We start from the raw sequence: 22,252 nt of genomic DNA on the forward strand, positions 1-22,252 counted from the left end.
CAGGTTATGTTAAAAATTTCGGCTTAAAATTCTACCAAATTTCGGACAGTGATTTGCTCGACTGTATAAATTTTATTACCGAAATAAATAAATAAATATATTTTTGAAACCAGAAAAATATATATGATTGAATTATATTATTAATTATATTATTTATGATTTTTTTTAAAAACAATATTGGATAAGAATGTACAGTATATTGATAAGAATCAGTAACGTGGCTTATTCATTTGGTGAATGGCGTGGCACTATGCATGAATGTTACAGAAGTATAAACATAAGTATATTCCTTACAATCCTTTAGTAAGAAAACGTGGCACTCTTTGCACCACAAAACCTTTCACTTGTTTTCCTATAAATAGGCACTTGCACTCTTTGTAAAATCACAAACCTGCATAGCAATAGCAGAACTAAGGGGACTAAAACAAAGGTGTGATTCTTAGTTCTCTTTTATTTTTTTAAACTACTTTGTTTAATAATCCAAAAACAAACTAGTTCTTTTATTCCTTTGTTTTGTTTGTATTATTTTGTCCAAAAAGTTCTTTCTTGTAACTTAGCTAACCACTAGAAAATAGTTTGGTCTTTCAATAAACTTTTGTTAAAATTAATATTTTACCTATGCCATAGAGAACCAAAACTATAAATCTCACTAGATCTTCACAAATAAAATAAAATGAAATGAGTTATGTTTTAACTTAGCCATATTTTAGTGATGGAGCTGATTAAAATGGAATAGTCATTTTCTTTAAAGATTAGTAACATGAATTTATTTATTAAATTCTTACTACACATTTAGGAGTTTAAACACTTGACTATATTAATTATGTAAATTTAATTAAGTTGCATCTATTGATATATATATATATATATATAAACTGAATAAGAAAGAAAGAATAAACTGATATCACCACTTGTATTAACTAGTTCATTGTAGCTATTGGAAAAATTGTCTTTAGAATTTTTTTCAATGTTCATGCTGTTACGTTCCAAATATATAGTTAACTCTATAATTCTTAAATATTTAGCATTTAATAATTAGTGTTTATTACAATGATAGCTAGTTAAGAGATAGTTATTTTGATGAGTAATTAGGTGATTGAAGAAGGTGATTACTCAAGATTTGAAAAGCTCAAAGGTAAGGGGATATACTTTAGAGAACGCCCAAGATATATATGTATATTATCACATGAGATTAAGAAAATTTGTGTATTTAATTGTAGTATTAATCTGTTTTAAATATATATTATTAATGAGCAAATTTGATTATTTATATTATTTATTGAAATGGACAGTAAGTAGAAAGAAGAAATTCTAGAAAACATTCTAAATATTATGCATACATATACATATATTAAGTAATCAGTTAAACGTGGTATTGTAAGTATATATAATATATTTTTCTTAATTTATTTATCTTATAACTAACTCACAGTTATTATTATTAATTTTATTTGAAGAAATTTCTCTTAAGGTACATTTAGGACTTTTGACAATTAAATTGTTAAGTCGATTGTTGATGAAAACAGTTGTGTTGAAGATTTACAAAAATAATAATTTTTGTAAAGAGTAATACAGGTTGTTTCTTATAATACGATAACGTATATAAGACTGAGGATAGGTTCGGTTGGGTCGACTACAGACCTTCTGGGGGTCACAGGCGTTTTGAACTCCTACCAATAGTTAGTGATAGCTTCTCTAACTGGAGGAAATCATAATACCCGACGCAGTGATACCTGACTGTGCAGGACTATCTACAATAAGGTGCAGCGATCGGGCCAGAATGGTTGGAGTAGAGATTATATATCTACTCATTGCAAACAATCATGTTATGGCAGTTGAGACGGCCTTACACTCATAATAGAGGTCTCCATGGAGTAGGTTTAACCAAGATGCTACTAACAAGTCAAAACTATAACCTTTGTATTGATTATGATAAAGTGTTAAGTGATCTTTGTTTTGACTAACTTTGATGTGTGTGGTTGCCATAGATTTTTGTGTTCTCAATTGATTTATATTTTCTTGTGATTATTTAATTTCTATGTGGTTATATTAATTTTTGAAGGATTTTATAGTGAAAGAAATTACATGTATAATTTTGTTATATATTTCTTTATTTAAAAAAATATTACATGTAACTATAAAATATTATGTATCATCATGTAATATTATTAGCATTTAGTTAACCTTGTGTGCGAGTATTTCACCCTTACAATTTGCAGATAATGTCGGGGAAGTCATTGAGTCACTCGGGGAACTGAAGGATTGAGTGTCTGGAGGAAATAGGAGATGCAGTTTGGGAATTGGATATGGTGTCCCAAACACTGATATGCACAGGAATAAGTAGGACAACCATAGGAATCAAAAAAACTAGTTATCTCTCCTTATGTTTAATTAGTTTGACTTAAGTATGACGTACTTTAACTTGCAGGTGTTTGTAAAATATCTAACTAACCCTGACAAGCCTGAGTATGTAAGCCTAAGGGCAAGATAATTAACGTCGTGTAGAATATATTGATGCATATTTTATATCATTGTGTTTTATTTTTATGTTTTACGATCAAGAGCTAAGACTTTTATTTAAAAAAAAAAATGCAAGAAAGATATTTATTTAAATTAAATTTTTAGTAACCAAATTAATTTACTAGTAAAAGTAAGATTTATGAACTTAATTCGCTTTAGACACTCAAGTATTAAGACGTAACACCAATTTCTATCGTTATGGAAAATGGGGCGTTACACTTACTGAAGCCCAATAGTGACTTATGACTTGCAGAGCACACTAGAAGTTCTATAAATAGAACTCTGGTGCTGAAGTTTTTGGTTACACATTTTGAAGCAACCCCTTTCTTCTCTGCACTTCCAATTCATTGGCTAGCACCGAGTTTTAGAGGAGCACTGTTCGTGTGGACTTGCTAGAGGCTTTGCTGCTTGCTGCTTGCTTGGCTGTGATCGAGATTCCAGTTTCCAGTTCCAGCTTTCAGATTCCACAGTTCAAGGTAACAATCGAATCACTGATTCATGTTTGAATTTCGTAATGATCCAAGGAATGAAAATCGAAAATTTTCCGCTGCTTCTACTCCATTCTTCTATTCGATTTTCCTTCAATTTCTTGCTCACGCTAATAGCGTAGATCACGCTAATAGCGTATGGCTTTGAACTTTGACGTTTCTTGCTCCTTGCTTGTATTTTCCTGCACAAAAAGGGTAGAATAAGGCTCAAAAACATAAATGATATATTTGCATAATATTTGGAGTTTTCCATGGAGAATCTTGCAAAACAAGTCACTAAAATGCCTAAACTACCATTAAATATAATCTGAATTTTCAGTTTGAAATATATCACTTTTGAACACTTATCAGATAGCAATAGTTATATGTCTGTCTTGGTGACCCCATTAAATATAATCTGAATTTTCAGTTTGAGCATTGTTTTCACCAATGGTAGAGGCTGGGTAGGAGATGAACCTGTGACATAACCAACAAGATTGTTGGTTGTGACGAGATTCATGAAAAGCCTGTGCCAAGTGGGATAATTTGTGCCATCAATCTTGATGTGAAAATTGTAAGAAAGGTTGAATTTTATCAAGGCTGCAGATGAAGACGACGTAGTTTGTGAAAGAGAAAAAAATTTGTCTTATTCGCTGTTAGAAAGAATAGACTTGTGATACCATAAAAAGTTGGATTTGAATGAGTTTTTCAGTGATTTTATCGACTTAGGTTACATATATACACATGACTTTATCTAAATTATAGAAACAAATTAAAGCTAAACCATAAGCACTGATTTGACTAAACTATAGAAGCCTATAATTTAGTTTAAGTTGAAACAAACTTATATTAATACTTCTAAATGCTTCTACGAAGATAACCAGAGTTTCCCATTGCTGACGGTGGATGTTAAAATCAACGGTGCGTCATTAGGAAGAGTGGGTGGGTTGATTAGGGGAGGAGGGAGAGATTAGACTGTTGCCGGAGTTGAGATCATATAGTGGCAAGGTCGTTGAATTGAGGGAGTGGTTTCACGACATAGATTACAACGGTGATGATGCGATCAATCAAAAATGAATCAACGGTGAAGACTAAAACAGTGATGTTATTAGGGATGGATGGATTGAAGAATATCGTTTATTCTAAGATTGATGAGATTGTGCAGTAGTTGAGTGGATCACGCGAGGGATTTGGGGTAGTGGATTACGTAAGAGTGTATGGGAGATGAGATTTGGAAAAGGAGGAGAACAAAAATGTAATTAAGCCTAAAAAATAATTCATAAAACTAGCCAGCAGTAACTTTATTTAAAAAATTGACAATAATCATTTTGATCCCTAAATGTGTAGCCAATAGTTACAATAGTTTTTCAATGTATAAAAATTTCAAAATAGTCCTTAATTGTACACTATGTTAATCAAAATAGTAATTATTTGCATTAAAATACTTTGTTAATATTATCATATTAGTCCTTCAATGTATTTATTTATTGTCATATACTCATATTAGTCTCCACAAGTACTTATTTATTGTCATATCAATCAATACATAAAAATATTTAATGTTAATTTTAACGTTAGAGATTATTTTGACCAACTCAATGACTCCTCAATGAATATTACCCATTTATTTATTTAAAAAATAAAATAAAATAAACATGTCCCATCATGAAAGAGAAAAAGTTTTACTCTTCAGATTAACGGGAAAAGTGTAGTGTTACCCTTTTTCTAATTTCATTTCAAATAAAGTACTGCTAATGGCACAAAGAAGAAGAGTTAGGAAAAGGATTTTCAATTCCTATTGCCTTGGCTGATATGCATTATGGTTACTCGAATAAGATTCAATTTAAAAGGTTACTCGGAATTTTTCCCAAGCGAATTCGCCCAAACATTCAACATTTGATGAAGAGCCAACTCATTTCGCCTTATGCTTTTTTATGTAACATTCCTCACTCTCAATTCCATCTTTAGTGTTAAATGTAGTAATGGAATTTCAACCTATTATAGTATTGTTCGATCAATTCATATTAAAATTAGGATCTGCATTCTTTCTATGACAATTGACAAGAGAAGTTTGGATGAGTTACTTGACATGGTGAAAGTGTTTGAGTTTAAAACTTTCTTCGATGTATCACTCAGAATAAAGTATTTCACAACTCAGCTAATGACGCGGCCTTCTGCTTCAAACACTTATTTAATTGCATTTTTTTTATTGTCTTATTTGTTTTTATGTGTTTCTATATCTTTTTTATTAGTCTGACATGATCTTTTTGTTTGACTTATTTGTTAGTATATAGTTATATTTAAAAAAAAATTCCATGTTATTATTATCATTATTTAATGAAAAATGTTAACTAGCGTCCTTGGGGTACTCTTTAAGACCTTTAAATAATAACTTTTTTATAAAAATATGTGTAATCAATGCATTGGAAATCAAAATATTTAATTTTTTATAATAAAATAATTTAATGAAAAATATTAACGAGTGCCCCTGTTGAATTATTTGAAAAAAAAGGGACGGAAATGAATTATATAACTAAGAACTACGCAAATATATCTTTAATCAGTGGATTATATAACTTATATTATTTCCCAAATATCATCTTGCATTCTCCCTCCACAGTTTAGATCATCTTTTTCACATCATTTTCTCCCTCTCCCTCTTTCACCATGTTGTATCTATCTCTCTAAATTTTAGACCGAATATCGAGAGAGAGAGAGAGAGAGAGAGAGAGAGAGAGAGAGAGAATAAAAAATAAGATCAAGAGAAAGAAAAGGAGAAGATCAAGAGAGATAGACACAATTTGATGAAGGATGAAGGAGTGAAAGAGGTGAAAGAGAAGATTTAGATCCTTTCATTCTCCTCATTCTCTCCTATTTTGAGTTTTTTAATGTCACGTTAATTATTATCTTTTCGATTATAAATTAATATAATATTTCCTACATTACTTTCACATCAATAAACAATGTTTTAAAGTTTAGAGGGTAACTGGGAGGGAGAGTTTAGAGAACAAATGGAGCGGAAAGACATGAAAAATGGAGAGTATTCTCCCATCTTGTATTTTATGCTCAAAGTAAATATTATATATATTCATAAATTTGTTTTCTCGTTTGAAAAATACACTCACAAACAAGATGGGAGATTCATCTCTTTCTAACCCCTCCCCTCTCCTTCTTAAAGTTCTTCCTCTTTTTTTCGCATAACTCTCCAATAAAGTCCATTTAAGGAGTACACCAAAAATAAATTTCATGATACAACCACATAACATGAAGCAATTTAGTTTTCATCATACAACTCTCATTTAAAGAACCATATCTTGTAACAAAATGAAAACTCTCCTTAATACAATTAACATTTTTTAACCTACAATGCATTATATCATGCAATTCACATTCAATATTACCATGTAAGTTCTACAATATAATTAATATTCCCTGATACAATTTTCAATATGACAAAAAACTTATGTGCGTTTTCTTAAATGCTTTTTCATATGATTTGAAACTTAACTACTTTTGATTTCTTCAAAAAATTAGTTTTTTTTAAAAAATAAATGCAATTTTGATCCCCATATTTTCAAATTTTTTAACTTTTGATCCCCATTTTTTAAAACCAACTTTTTGATCCCCCTATTTGTAAAGTCAAATAACTTTTTTTGGACCCCCTCCCATTTAAATGATGTGGTGCTGAGGTGGCAGTAGTGAATTGTCAAAAATATTTTCCATGTAAGTATCGATGGAATTAATCATATTATTTATGAATAAAAAAATAAATATCAATTAAAAATAATTCTCCATTCATCATCAACAACAACAACTTATCATATGATTAATTCCATCACAAATATACTTCTTCATCAACATCAACACCATCCAAATTCATCATCATCCACCACCACCATCGAAATCTGTCGAGCTCAGTGTCACAACACTTAAATGGGAGGGGGGCCAAAAGAGTGCTTTGACTTTATATATAACTAATTAAAATCTTATTCACTATACTTGCAAGTGTTGCAACTTACTTTGAGTGATTGAGTATATATAACTAATCTCAACACTAAATAACACATGGATTACTTGTCCTAGAAGTCCCTCAACCAATATGGATTACTTCACAACACTACAACTAACTCATATTCACTAATGACTCAATCCCTGTCAATTTATTCAACTCACCAAATCTGATTTTCCTCAAAGTTTTTGTTAGTATATCAGCCAATTGTATATTAGTGTTGCGTTACTCGAGCTTCAATTTCTACTAATGTTCTTGGTCTCAAAGGAAATGAAATTTTTCTGTCGTAATCGAACCGAATTGTTGACAAGAGTTGTTTGTTTTATCCTCTTTTAACATGTGATGTTGGGATCCATGTCTCTTCACACGTAAAAGATGGTGATCTATGTGATCTCTTTTCAACCAATAACTGTTCACCCTTTTCATTCATCTATAAGTAATCTCTTCTAACCAAATCACTTCCTCATCAATCATCTTAACAACTCTTCCCTTTCTCACCATTTCTTTTACTAAATTGCACAGCCACATACCCAACTATCACATGTCAATAACGTCATTGTCTTGTATCAAGTTGTCTTAGTTGCTAGATTGTGAATACTGCAAGTGGCTTTAGATTAAATCTAACATTGTCCTAATCTTCAACCCTTTCAACCTTCAACTTGTTTTCATTCTTGAAAATGCAAGTCTATGGTTAAAAATGTTGATGAGAAGGATAAGTAGCCACTTGTAATATTAACGACCTGAGCTAGCTCCTACGGACAGTTTGATATTGGGCGATTTTCCACAAGGTTGGTAATAATTTGAAGAGAAATACTTGAATGTAATATGTATCGGTGTCATATTGGTGTCGGACAAAAACACGACATGTCTTCAATTTGAATTGTTGTGTTATATAGGAACATTTTACCTCATACTTTTAGGATTGTGGTACATGCTTTAAATGCATTTTCAAAACTTTCATAATATCAAACGGAAATAAAAACTGAAAACACATGAAGGAAACAGACACCTATCCTATATGAAGCCCCGATACGGATACGGATACGGGTACGATACGATACGGGTACGCGAATACGTCAAAAATTTGAAATTTAGGATACGATACGGCTTGGATACGTTTACAATTTTTTTAATATATATATATTAGACATAAACGCACAAAAAATAAATAACGTGAAATCTTAAAACTAATTACACCAAGTCAAAATACAATGGACCATTCACCAACTAAGATAGCATCCTTTAAACCAAAACATACCATATAAACAACCTGCACCATGATGATACTAAGGTAGTATGAAGATAGTCACCCTTTTCAAGTAATGGTCAATATAATGATCCCAATTTACAAAAATTAATACTTGTGATCAAAATACAAATAAAAATTTCAAATAAAAATTAAATTAAATTAAATCATTCGTATACTTATGGGATACGTATCCGGGAGTATCCTTAACGTATCCTTAAGGTATCCAATATATTTTTAAATAAAAATTAAATTAAATCATTCGGATACTTCTGGGATACGTATCCGGGAGTATCCGCGGAGTATCGGTATCCGATACGTATCCGACACGGGTACGGCACCATTTTGGAGTATCCGGGCTTCATAGATCCTAAGGTATCCTCTTTGATCAACTTATCTTGAGTTTGACCTTCATTGCCCTGTTGTTATCAAACGGCGTAGCATGAATTTCAGTTAGCATCTAAATCTAATGATCTTGAAGCTTATCTTCTTGTATTCAGTTTCTCCCTACCAAGTTCTTCAGGACTCCATTCCAGAACATGTGTTTCATGACCTCAATAAATGGAATGCATGTCCTCTTTCGGGAATTATCTCTTTCCCTCTCACTGTGACAAAATTTCTTTTAAGTTTATTTTATTTTCATTTTATCATGGAAGCTGAAACTCTGCTTCCCTCCGGTACTTAGAGTCAATCATATCCTATTCAGGATCGAGGAAGGATCAGTAGATCGTAAAATATGGAACCATTGCATGGATCCGTTCCTTGTCTATTTGGCTTCATGCTTTAAATTAGAGTTGTTTTATTTTGGCACAATGCGACAACAATTTGGATGGTTAACGTAGTTCAAATATATGGTTAATTGTGTTTAGTGAATGATTAATGCAAAAAATATAGTGTCGCGAGTCATTAACGAACACAATTAACCAATTTTTCAAGTATATATTTGAACAAAAATAGTGATTAATCGATATTATATATATTTAAACACCTGAAAATCATTTAAATTTGAACACAATTTGGATGATCAATGAACATAATGTCTATATGAATACTTGAAAATATGGTTAGTGATATTTGAAACTTTGGTTTATTACTTTCGTGATTATTCAGTTAATCAGTGACACTAAATATAATTTACCACATATTTAAATTAGCATGACCATCTAAATTGTGGTCAATGTTTTGTTTCAAATTATCCTTTTTGTAAAGTTAACTCATGTATTATTACTCTTCCTAGAATCCAAACAACTGATTATAGTACGATGTTGAAATGTGAGTGAAGGGTGTAATAGGATTTTTCAAAGTTTTGCCTATATATTTTATACTTTAGTCCAACTACTATTTCATTTATGCAGGGAGACGGCATAATTTAGTGGCAAGAGAAGCTGTTCTGGTTGCAAGAGAAGTGGCAAGAGCATTAGCACTCGAAATAGTGAAGTCGTTCATATCGGAGTCTGAGTTTTGATGTTGAAATCACAATGCAACTTCAATTGAGACCGTATCGACTGCATTTAAACACATTTTTTCATCATATCAAGGGCGGTGACTCGACTGCAACTATTACTGCAAGGGATATTTAACACCCTACTGAAAACTATATCCCCAAATGGTTGTATCATTAATTAAACCAAAAATGAAAGTAATGTGTTTGGTGATTTCATTATGTATTAGAAGTTGAGGTCAATGCACTATTTGGTTTAGGACTATTCCAAGGTTTTAATTTTTGTTTATTGCATCATATCTTATATATGAAGCATTGACACCAATACGAACACTTAATACGTTTACACTCAATAATTTGAGAACATAAAAGTAATTGAATATAATCAGATATATCAATGTCCGACAACCACATATGTGAAATGTTGGAAATTTAGGTCTTAATAATAAACAGATTTCATAAAACATGTTCAACAATTATGAATCAATAGCGGAAGCAAACAAAACATTGAACGTGATTATGATCGGATCTACGACATGTTTGATTTATCAAAGATATTAAGAATTAGGGTATTAGGAATACCTGGATAGAGCTTTCATATTCAGCCCTCTCAGCAACAGCCATAAACAAAGAGAAGATGCGATGATATGAAACACAAAACAGGGTTAGCGGCGGCCGATTTGGTTCTTCCTCAACCGGTACCTTTATGCCTCAAGTTCTCTTCAGATGGGGAGAAGAGAGAGTATGCCGTGTACGGTATATTGGGGACCATAGCCTCTTTTATATTGGATGGCCATTAGGGTTTCCCATTATTCCGTTAATGGGTCATCCGGACATCCACTCATTTTGAGTCCATATCAACTAATTAAATAATTAATTATCCAAAATAGAAATCTAATTAGCCTTATTACTTAATTTGATCACTAATCAATTAAGGCTCTAAATTGATAAATAACTAATATAATTATTATTACGATATTTGCCCACATAATGATATTGGAATATTATTAAATAATAAAATATTCCAACAATCTCCCACTTGGGCTACATATCTTAATAATTATATCAGAATACTTTAGGCGCGCGTCTGAATGTTATTTATCTTTAGATTTCAACTGTACAATCTGGTCCACCTCATACATTAATAATGGGACCACCGCGGCTGTCGTCACTGACATATAACGTGACGGAACCCCGACGACCACCATATCAATGCACTTGATGACATAGATTGATATGGATGAGTGGCATGGAAATTTCATGTAATGTGATCTCTAAATCATGTCTATTTCCAACTGATCCAACTGAAAACTCTAGTGAGATCAAACTGAAGTTTGCAAATTTAGTATTTGCACAAAATGATACAGAAATGGTTATAATAAATATAACCTCATGAACTTTATTTCTGCAGAAAATCATAACATAAAGTCTGTATCAATACCAAAACAAAAGTATAGAACATAAAGTAAAAGAGACTCCCACTAATCCAAGACATCCTTAATGACAACAACCATATGAAAGACCTTATGTGTCATGTCTTTGAATAGCGGATCAGCTAGCATAATGTTTGTCTCTACTTGTTCTATCATTCAACAACAATAATCTATAAGGTAATGAACCTTATAAATTTTGTTATCAAATAACTATACGACTGAATTATGTCACTATATAACTTGAGTGGTCTTTCAATGCCTTTAACGATATGCAACCAAGTGACATAAATACTTACAGTCATTTCCTAAGTTAGGATGTATGTCATATACTGACATCCAAAAGTCAGAGTCTGACACAAAAATGATCTCCAAATTGTCAGATCTCTGATGTGAGCATAAGCTCTCTTGTTCTCTTTAATAATCCTTAAGGTTGCTTTTCAACAATTCAAACTTTGAATTGCTCAAGTATCTGCCAAACAATCTGATTATATATGCTATTTCCAAATGCATATAAATAAGATCATACATAAAAATCCTATAGACAAAGCGTAGGAAAATACTTAATTTTCTGAATTTATAAATTTTCTAATGGGCAATATTTGAGACTGGAAGTCTCTCTCAGTGATTGTCACCTATAATTTATTATGTCAATTTATTTTCAACTTTCTTGATATAAACCTTTTGTGACATCTGAAGGATACTTTGAGACTAATCTCTAAGTATCTAAAACTTAATACAAAAGAAGTGTCCCCAAGATCTTTCATCGCTAAACTTTCATTAGAGATATTCTTGGTTTCACATAACTAATATATCAATGTTGACTAAACAAAATATAATTGACACATTAAACTTGAACTATAAATTTACTCCCACTGAGCTTAATAAAACCACAATTCTCTATAATGTTATCTCAAAACCAAATGAGACAATTAGTTTATGAGAATTTGTGGTAACACTAAAGAGACAAATTTCTTAACTTATAAGTGGATTTCATGACTTTGCAAACCATCTATTTTGTATCAATTGACACAAAAGTTTTATTCAACTGCACCATATAGTATCATTAATGTCACCATTAAGAAACACTATATTGAAAACCATCTTATGCAGCTCCAAAATTATAATAAGCAAACTAGTATCATGACTGTCCTAATAGAGTCTTTCAATTAAACTAAATAGAATTTCTCTTTTCAGTCAATTATTAATGACACTAGACTCCCTAGTTCTTGAGGGTGTTGAGTTTGATCTATATGAAATAGTTTCTTAACTTGATTGAGAGGAAGAACAATAATGTCCTCATGATGATCCAAATATACTATAATAATAATAATAATAGTAACTATATGAATTAATTTAGAACTAATTCTTCCTCATTTAATTTTGTTCTATTACCATATCTCTCCCCCAAACTCAATATCCTCAAGAAAGCTTAACAATTTATGTCTCAAAAAATTTCTTAATTTGTGGGACGAAAAATTTATAGCATTCAAAACCTTAAACAATATAGAATGTCACAAGTCATAACTGAATTGACTCTAATTGAACTTAAAAGATACATTGAATCATTATTTGTAAATAAAACTCTAAACATCTTGATTTATTTAAAGAGAAATTAAAAAAAAAATTCATTCAAATAATGATTCACCAAATTGCCTTTTAAATACAAAAAATTAAGCTTGTAATGACAATCTAAAAATAGGTTCCAAAAATGAATAAAGCAATCTTTAACGACTTTGTCCATTTTAAATTGATATATCTTTCAACATCATTGGACATAAGTCAGTTAAGACTATCTTACTTTATTTGCCCTTATCTTTAGAGGTATTTTCCGAATGAGCACTATTTTATTTTCTCTTGCTTCAGCTTTTCTTTATTTTGCACACTTTATGAATTGATCCTTTAAAGGATCATTTCTAACTTTAAAAGTTATAAACTTAATTGTGCAAAGAGAATACAAAATGCTGAATTTTCAAACAAGTCATATGATAGTCGAAATTATAGTGTCTCAGCAAGATTAAATGTTTACATAATGTGCTCCTAACATTTTTTTTTTTTTTTGCCTAATAACCTTAATGAAATACCCACTCTCCAATGAGAGCTTGCCTTTCTCTATATTGCTTTAAAAGCACCTTAGTTTAAGCAAAGAAAATATGACAAAAATTTTGTCATCTTAAACAACACCTCTAATACATATGATATTTTAGCTTTATGATAACATATGACCTATGAGATTTGATGTATACTCACTTGTCAAACTTGATTCTCACATTAGGTGCTGAATATGTGAGAGAATGTGAGTTTCACCATCCTTATCTAAGGTCTAGATCCAACAACAATATCAATGTTATTCTTTAAATCCTATATTAGAATTTAACTCAAATTAGCAGATACATAAACTATATTAGTTTAAAGAGAACAAGAGTAGTTAAAGTACTCACCAAAATACCTAGTGCACCATCAATATCAAGTCTTTAAACAATAATATCAATTGCTAGTGGTATTTTACAACAATGATCAAACAAGGACAATTTACTTTGACAAAGAATAAATTCTTATAATTGCCGTATGTTATTATGTGAATGTAAACTCTTAAATTTTTTAATAAGTTTACACTAACACAACATCATCACACATGTCAGCAAAATATTTAAGAAATGTGCTTCTTTATTTGTAAATAAAAGACCTTAACAAGATACCAAGCGCACCATTAAAACACAATCTTTGGATTGCTAAGAATTAACTGCAAGCGGTACTCTCAATGTAATGATCAAACATTGGTGATAAGTCCTGTCAAATAATAGTCACCTTTGGGTGTCCTATTATCCACATGGATAATTACCATCACAGGCATGTAACTATCCGGCCAAGTTGTGCCTTCCTTGGGGCCGACGACAACTCGCATAAATAATTACACACTACATCTTTTGTAAGCTTAATTGAAATCAATTTACACAACAGAGGTTACTTGGGCAACATTATTGTTTCAACTGACTCAACTAATTTTACTAGACAATTTTAATATATATTAAACGGAGTGAAAAATCCTGTCAAATAATAGTCACCTTCGGGTATACTATTATTCACATGGAAAATTACTTTATAATCACCACACATTTACTATCATACGTATGTAACTATCCGGTCAAGTTGTGCCTTCCTTGGGGCCGACGACAACTCACATGGATAATTTCATACTACTCCATTTGTAAGTTCAGTTGAATCAAATCTACGCAACAGAGGTTACTTTGGCAACATGTTGTTTCAACCAAAACAACTGCAATTACTAGACATTTCACAACAAATTAAATGGGAATAGTCTTAAATTTACAAGGCACTACCGACATAATGTAGGCTGAATTAGTCCATTATGTTGCTAAGTAACCATAAGGTCACACGACAACCCTTAAGTGTGAACACAAATTCATGAATTTCAAAGAAGATGAAAGTCACAAATCACACCAATGTGTGTATGACAATACTTAAGTGTGAAGACAATCTCACGAATTTGAAAGAAGATGCAAGTCACAAATCACACCAATGTGTGTATGACAATACAATTATATATATATCGCATAAAAGCAACAACAAACATAACATGAAATATATTCAAAATGCATGATAAGACAAAATATTATTGTAGAAAACTTAATAACAATAAACTCTAACATCATAACCATGCTATAAGAAAAATATTCAATTTCAAAACAAAAGAAAATTGAATCTTATATACACCAAAATATTTATGCCACAATTGATTCACATATACCAAATGATTCTTTAAACAAAATAAAACATAATTCTAGACTCAATTATTTCCTAAATAAGGAAACAAACTTTATGTGTTTATAAATAAATAAATAAACAAATCTAGAATTATTATTTCTCAAACTTTAAAGAACTAAATTCTTAATTTTTTGTACCAAAATAAAAAATAAAAAATTGTTCATAATATTTTGAGATTCATTTTTAAAAGACAACAAATATATCACAAATATATTTTAATCTTGAGTTGCCTATTTCTCAAAATAAACTTTATGTACAAAATCTTCGTGAATCAATTTATAATTTCAATAGAAATTAAGCTGCAAGATATGATAACAATATTTGAAAATTATCTCAAATCAAATCCAAATACTTATTTGTTAACATCACATTTATATTTGTTATACCTACTACCGAAAATATATAACAATACAAAAAAAAAAAACTTTATAAATAAGTCGAAATTGAATATTTGATTTGAAAAGATTAAAAAAAAAAAAATCAACCAAATCAGATTCATATCAGAATCCTTAATTTCAAAATTTCTGAAAGTTAAAACAAATTTAACTATGTCAAATGATAAAACTTCATTTGACCAGTTCTTCATAACTTGCAACATTGAAGAAAGAATATTTTCCCAAAAAAAGGCTTACAAATATGATCGGTTACCAAAATAGTATACTTTGTTACAAATTTATATCGATCATATATTTTTATCCAAAATAACAACTTAGCAAGACATCCATATGTGTTATTTTATTTGCCAAGCAAACGCAAGCATACAAGTATAATAAACTGGATCCAAAATATACACAATCCAAAGACTGGAATTGATGCAAACTTTAAATCAATTTCCAATTCAAGTAAGACAAAGGAAAATATGTATTACTATAATCATAAAGGTAATTTTAAACACAAATATTTGTGTCATACCCCAAATTTTGACCACTTTGCTCTGTTTTTACTTATTTTTGTCCGTATTTTAAAACGGCTCAATTTCTCTTCTTTTCGCTTTAACGAGTTAAAACCTTTCTCAGTCATTGTTTAATCATTCAAAGTCTGTGATCTTGCAAGTAAAATTTTGTCCAGTTGAAATTGCTTTATTTGTCTTTTCAGGCATTTTAAATTTTTACGCGTGCTTTTAAAATATTTAAAGTCTTTTATTCATTTCTTTTTATAAATAAACCTTTTTAGGTAATTTCCTTTTTGTCCGCATGATTAAACCGTTTAAAAAGTTTTGTTCGTGTTTTAAAAACACCGCGAGTTTTAGTCGTCTCAGTCGAGGTTTCGACAACTTTAAATTTTATTATTTTTTTATTTATTTATTACTTTTATCTTATTTTACAACTCTATTTTATTTTATTTCATTTTTATCATTTATTCTTTTGCTTTTAATATCATTTTTATTTTGTTTTTATCAACAATTTGTTTTGTCTTAAGTCCACTTGTTACATTGTCATTGGTCCAAAGAGCATCCAAAGCATTTTCTTTCTCTCCAAGTTTCATTAAGGGTAATTAGGTCTTTAGTCCATTCATTCCATTTAACCTAGTTGGTCCCTATATATAGACCCCCAATCATTGGTGAAAGAGAGGTTGCACAAACTCTCAAGGAAACACAATGCAAAAACGGCAGCCTCAAAAATAAGGATCAAACACCCATTTCTTTTCAATTTTTCCCATGAACACTCATCATTATCTTTTCCCATAACATAACAACTTCAAAAAATCCATATCTCAAATCTCCAAAACCCATTTATCATAAACCTAAACATAAACCTTCATCTTCATTTCAAAAGGATCGATCCATCCAACATGTTTACTGGAACCCACTCCATTTTCTAATCTTTTCAAAATCACTAACTCAAAAATCGGTTTCGAAAAATCAAACAACAACGGTGAGATTTTCGGACTCCCACTACCAACCCTTACAAATCCAAACTCGCAAATCTCAACAGCAGTTGTCGATTCACCAGCATCCGAACCGATTCAAAGGAACAAAGGAAAATTGGAATTGTAAGCTCAAGCAACAAGCAAATTCGAAAGCCATGTGTCTGGACAGAATCAAAACGTGAAGGCGAGATCGGGAACAAGCAGCAAGAGATCTTCGAAGTTTTCCGTTTCAACAGCCATGCCTCCGATTCGAACAGCGGTAACGTATTTTCGTTTCAAGCCTTTGATCTTGTTCATATGTATGTGGTGATTGTTGATGATGTTATTTGAAAAAGTTTTATGGAAATTATTGTTGTAACTGGTAGATCTATGGTTTCTGTGTAGTGGTTTAATTGATTTGGTTTTGGATCTGTGAAGAAGGGAAGAGGGGTGGATTGACAAAAAAAAAAAAATTAAAAAAAACCTCCGACGCGGCGGCTCTCCGGCCGACCACCGCGTCGGAGCGGCTCCGACCACCTTCCATCTTCTTCTCCAACAGCTCGGTTTTGAACTAGAGAGAATGAAAAGAATTCTTACGTTTTTTAAAGAGAGGGAATAAAACACGTTTTGAGGGAAGAAGAAAATTTTTTGTCAAATGCTTGTTAACAGCTACCATTTGTATATGCTAAACCCATGACCCGCTCCATGTTCAACCCACAATCCAACCCATACCCAGCTGCTTGGCCCATGTTTATTTCTCTGTTTTGTTTTCCTCTACTGTTTTGCTATCTAAACTCCCCTGCATGCTTGCTGCACCCCCCTCACCTGCATGTTTGCATCCTTTTAGTATTTTTAACTCATGCATTTCCTTTTAAGTTTCATACATTTATTGAATGCTTTAATCTTTGTAATATGCATTTTTTAGGTTCAATATCTTAAAATTTCATTTCATGCACTTTTTTCATAATACTTCATTATCATGCATTTTGTTAAGTCTACTTAGTGCTTTAAATTGGGTTATCTACATTTTAAAAGTTTCGATTAACTTGCATTGCTTAATTAATAGTTTGTTTTTCAACCCATGCGTTTTAAAGTCTTTTTGGTCTTAGTTCCAAGCTTTCTTTTAAATACTTTAACCCCCATGATTTGTTTTTTTATTTTGCTTTAATATTTTAAAAAACCTTATTTCATGCATTCTTAAACTTTTTTCTACTCCACAATATCTTTTATTAATTTTGCTTTAACATTTCAATTCCTACTTCATACTTTGCTTTAATATTTTGTCATCATGCTTTCTTTTGATAATCCATGCAATGCTTTAAGTTTCTTATCACCTTATTATGATTGCTTTATTTTGAGTATAATCTCATGCTTTTTTATTATTCTTGCAACTTATTTATCTTAGTGTGTATTTTAAGTGTTGATGTAATTTATTTTTGAGCATTTTTATTCCTTGCTTTAGAATGCCCCTAGGATGGTATGTAATAGCTTAGTAATTGCACACACCGACACAAGCACCGACACTACACCATTTTATCCATGCTTGTTTTACTTTTCGCATCGTTACGCCTATTTACCGTTAGTTTAGTAAAACCTTTTTCATTCCAAAAATTAAATAAGCAAAAGTCAAATTATTTTCATAATAAACCTTGGATCCAAATCCAAGTGATTTTCCCTTTATTTTCTTAATCAAATTCCTAATTGAACTTTATTTAAACTTAGACTCAATTTCTCAAAATAAAATGAAACAACCTCACTTCTATTTTATTCTTCTATGCCTTGAGGTCTCGCAACCCTTCTCAAAAATCATTTTCAAAAAATCAAACTAAAATCAACCTAACCCACAAAAATGTTTTTATAAGAGAGAACTACGACGGTTTTGATCCCTTTTAAAGGGTACGTAGGCAGAGGCTTTAATCCTTTCAAATCGATCAAATAAAAATAACAAAAAACTCCAACTTCTTCTCCCTCCATTCTTTCACTTATACTTTAAGCAATAATTTTCCAAATAAAAATAAAGTTAGAAAGAGGTTCTCACGGAGTACCGTGAACGACGCGGGTGCCTAACACCTTCCCGAATCGTAACCAACCCCCGGATCCAAAAAGGGTTTTTCAATCTCTTTTTCCCTTCCCAAGAATAAAATCGAGCAAGTCCGGTAGATTGAAGGTTCAAGTCCAATTAATGGCTTGACACCCGAAAATCTTGGTCTACAAAAATGGCGACTTCACTGGGGATCCTACGCGGGTTTAGCCCACCTTTCTTTCCTTATGCTTTATCATTTGTATATACTTTGTAATTATTTTTAACGTGAGTGGTGAGACAAAGTCCTATACCCGGACTTGAGTGAAACATAGGATATGGGACGGGATAAAATCATAGTGACATACCAAGAGCATTCTTGACCCATGTTTACAAGTGATAATCCCACTCGGCGGAGGCCTCACGGAAGGTAGTAGTCTTGTTAACATGAGCATTCGTGTTGGCGTTATTACTTTCAATGTGAGTGTCCGGTGAAGCCGTGGACCTTAGTAAACCCTTAACCCCACTTGGCCTTTTTAGGACGTAGTGCGGAGACTGAACCAAGAGCATTCTTGACTTTAGTTGTCACGCGATACTACACTCAAACTAGACTTCCTTGTGGATGATATTGGACTAGGAGCATTCCTACGCACCGATAAATTCATAAGGGTAGTTGTAATTTGGGAACTTGGTAGAACCCTTGTTACATGTGCAAATGGAAACCATAGTCCTTACCAAATGGCGTTGTGTCCCTTAAGCTCCAACATTGTATACCTTAAACCTCATCATGTATTCTATGTATTCTAGCATAACCATGCATACATGCATTCATCTATACACCTTTTTTCATCCATTTAAAAAAAATGTTGAAGGACTTAGCCAAGTTTTTTTGTAAACATCAAAGGAATGGACCTTAAGAATGAACACCAAGCAATACAATTTCAAAAAATCTTAACTAAGCTTTTGCTTTTATTGAAGAACTTTGTCCTTGGTTTCGTTCTTACCTTTTGAAAAAGGAACCGATTGTGATGTCTTTACAATTTTCAAATGAAACCATGTTCATCTACAATGTTTACAAATTAGCTTCGATAAGTCTTTCAAAAAAAAAAATCACATTTTTGCATAAAACATATCATGCATCATTTAGCATTCATAGTTTCTAGCATGTGTCTCATACTTTGGTTCTTTCTACAAAAGGTCAATCCATCAGTAAAGTGGTCTGATGTCTTCATCCAAGTTCGGCTCGCACATGCAAACACTCATGCAAACACAAAAGATTGATCAGCTTGAGCAAGAGGTCCATGAGCTTTGTGGAGATGTAACAACACTTCGGTTTGAGGTAGAGAAGTTAACTAGCCTAGTATCTTCGTTGATGGCTGCAAAGGATCCACTGCTTGTTCAACAAAGGTCTCAACCATTATATCAGCCAAGGAGCATGAAACGACCTCGACAACAGGTTCCTCAACAGCCTCAGCCGCTTACTACTCAGAATCAGGCTCCTCAGCCATTTACTTCCCAGAATCAGGCTCCTCAGCAGCTTATCCCTCAAAGTCAGGCTCCTCAGCAGCTTATTCTTCAAAATCAGGCTCGGAAAGCATCGCAGTTTGACCCAATTCCTATCAAATACGCAACTCTGCTTCCTATCTTGCTTAAAAAGAGACTTGTTCAAACCAGGCCACCTCCTCGGGTGCCGAATCCGCTGCCATCTTGGTATCGCCCTGACCTCAAATGTGATTTCCATCAAGGGGCACCAGGTCATGATATTGAGCACTGTTGTGCATTTCAAAAGATAGTTCAGAAGTTGATCCGAAAAGATCTCATACCTTTTGAAGAGTTTGAATTTGAATCTGCAAGTTAATCCGCTATTGGATCTTGGAACATGATGTTGATACATGGAATGTTTAGCTGCAATTGGGTCTTTGCTGATGTTTCTTTCTACTACTCATTTGTTCAAATTATATGTTTGTTTGTGGCTTTATGTTTTTCAAAAAAAAAAATCCTTTCGTCCCACCCGAGACGGGAGTGAACTTGTTTAGGGCTTTTTGCTTTATGTATTTTCATCATTAATTAAAAAGTCGCTTTGATCCCGACTTTGTTTTTATTGTGTTTTTTCCTGGAAAAAATGGTAATACAAAAAACCAAAAAATTTATTTTCCTTTAAATCATTTTCACATATCTGCATAATCATAATGTTTATATCAATAATCAAATCATGCATTAATAAACCCGTTGAACACTTAAACCCTGTACTCTCTCTCAACTTTGAGTTCCTTGTATCCGAGACTGAAGAGGAGTATGAAGAAGAAGTTTCCAATGTGATTTCTCGCCTACTGGGGCATCTTGGCCATCGAAGCTGTGAATATCAAGAAAGATTGTCCAGAAGAGGACTTTCATGTACAAAGACTGGCACGAGATGCTACCATCTGCCTTGCAGGGATGTTATACTTCAAGTGCACACTTCAACAGGGGCAACCCCCCCACCATCCCTCAGTATACAATATAAAGGCAATGCTTCACATGGAGGTCAAAGTCCCGGCAACGGAAGTTCCAATGAAAGCCAAGCTTGATTGAATTTAAAAGCGTTACTGCCGTTTACCATAGACAGTTATATCAAGTATTCGACAAAGAAGGCTCGTCCCCGTGAATGTCAAGAAAGTGGTTTTGTGCTCAAAAATATGTTACCTGATTCCAGGGGCAAAGGAATGCCTAATTACAAAGAATGGTGACAAACTTGTATGTCCTGTGAATGCCAATGCAGTCAAGAAATACTTTGTTAAAATGAAAAGCTCGATAAGTCGCAAACCTGAAAAGGCGGCTTAGGCAAAAAAGAGCGTCTCGATGGACTGAAAACCCGAAAGGGCGGTCCAGGCAAAAGTTAGAGACATGCAAAAAAAAAAATGAAAAGCTCGATAAGTCGCAAACCTGAAAAGGCGGCTTAGGCAAAAAAGAGCGTCTCGATGGACTGAAAACCCGAAAGGGCGGTCCATGCAAAAGTTAGAGACAAAAAAAAAAAAGAAAAATGTGTTTATCCTGATAGGTTGAAACCCGCAAGGGCGACCTATGCAAAAGTTAAGGATTATGACAAAGTAACTGCATCTGGTCGGACATGACTCACTTGGGCCATTCCAGTCGTCAAAAGACTTCCGACTTATGGCAAGGCATCTTCATCAAATCAAGTATGATTCATCTGGGGCATCTTAACTGTCAAAGGACTCCCGACATAAAGCATCTGCAGGTCAAAGACTCGGAACAGTGGAATTCAAAGTTGTTAGGGAGCATAGCGGTTATTGTGTTCAATGTACCTTTCCCATATAATTACCATTTTCCAAACTTTTAAAATCTGTGGAGCCACGCCTTTGGCAGGTCACCACCCTTTTACATCTAATTTGAGCCTGTGCCCATTTATTTGAAATTCTCAGTTATTCTGTTTGCATAATTTTCTTCTATTTTTCATGTGAATACTCAAAGCAAAAATTTAAAACTTT

General features: G+C 32.3%; 1 long non-coding RNA gene across 1 annotated transcript; it reads left to right on the forward strand.

The window, feature by feature from the left end:
- Nucleotides 1–385: 385 nt before the first annotated feature.
- On the forward strand, nt 386–2,528 carry LOC146913301 (uncharacterized). Its single transcript, XR_015013376.1, has 3 exons — nt 386–430; nt 1,093–1,135; nt 2,220–2,528. It is a non-coding gene; the product is annotated as an uncharacterized LOC146913301 (long non-coding RNA).
- Nucleotides 2,529–22,252: the final 19,724 nt, after the last annotated feature.

This window comes from Medicago sativa, chromosome 6 (genome assembly GCF_051527215.1).
Source record: "Medicago sativa cultivar Bolivia chromosome 6, Bolivia_mono, whole genome shotgun sequence".
Lineage (NCBI taxonomy): Eukaryota > Viridiplantae > Streptophyta > Magnoliopsida > Fabales > Fabaceae > Medicago > Medicago sativa.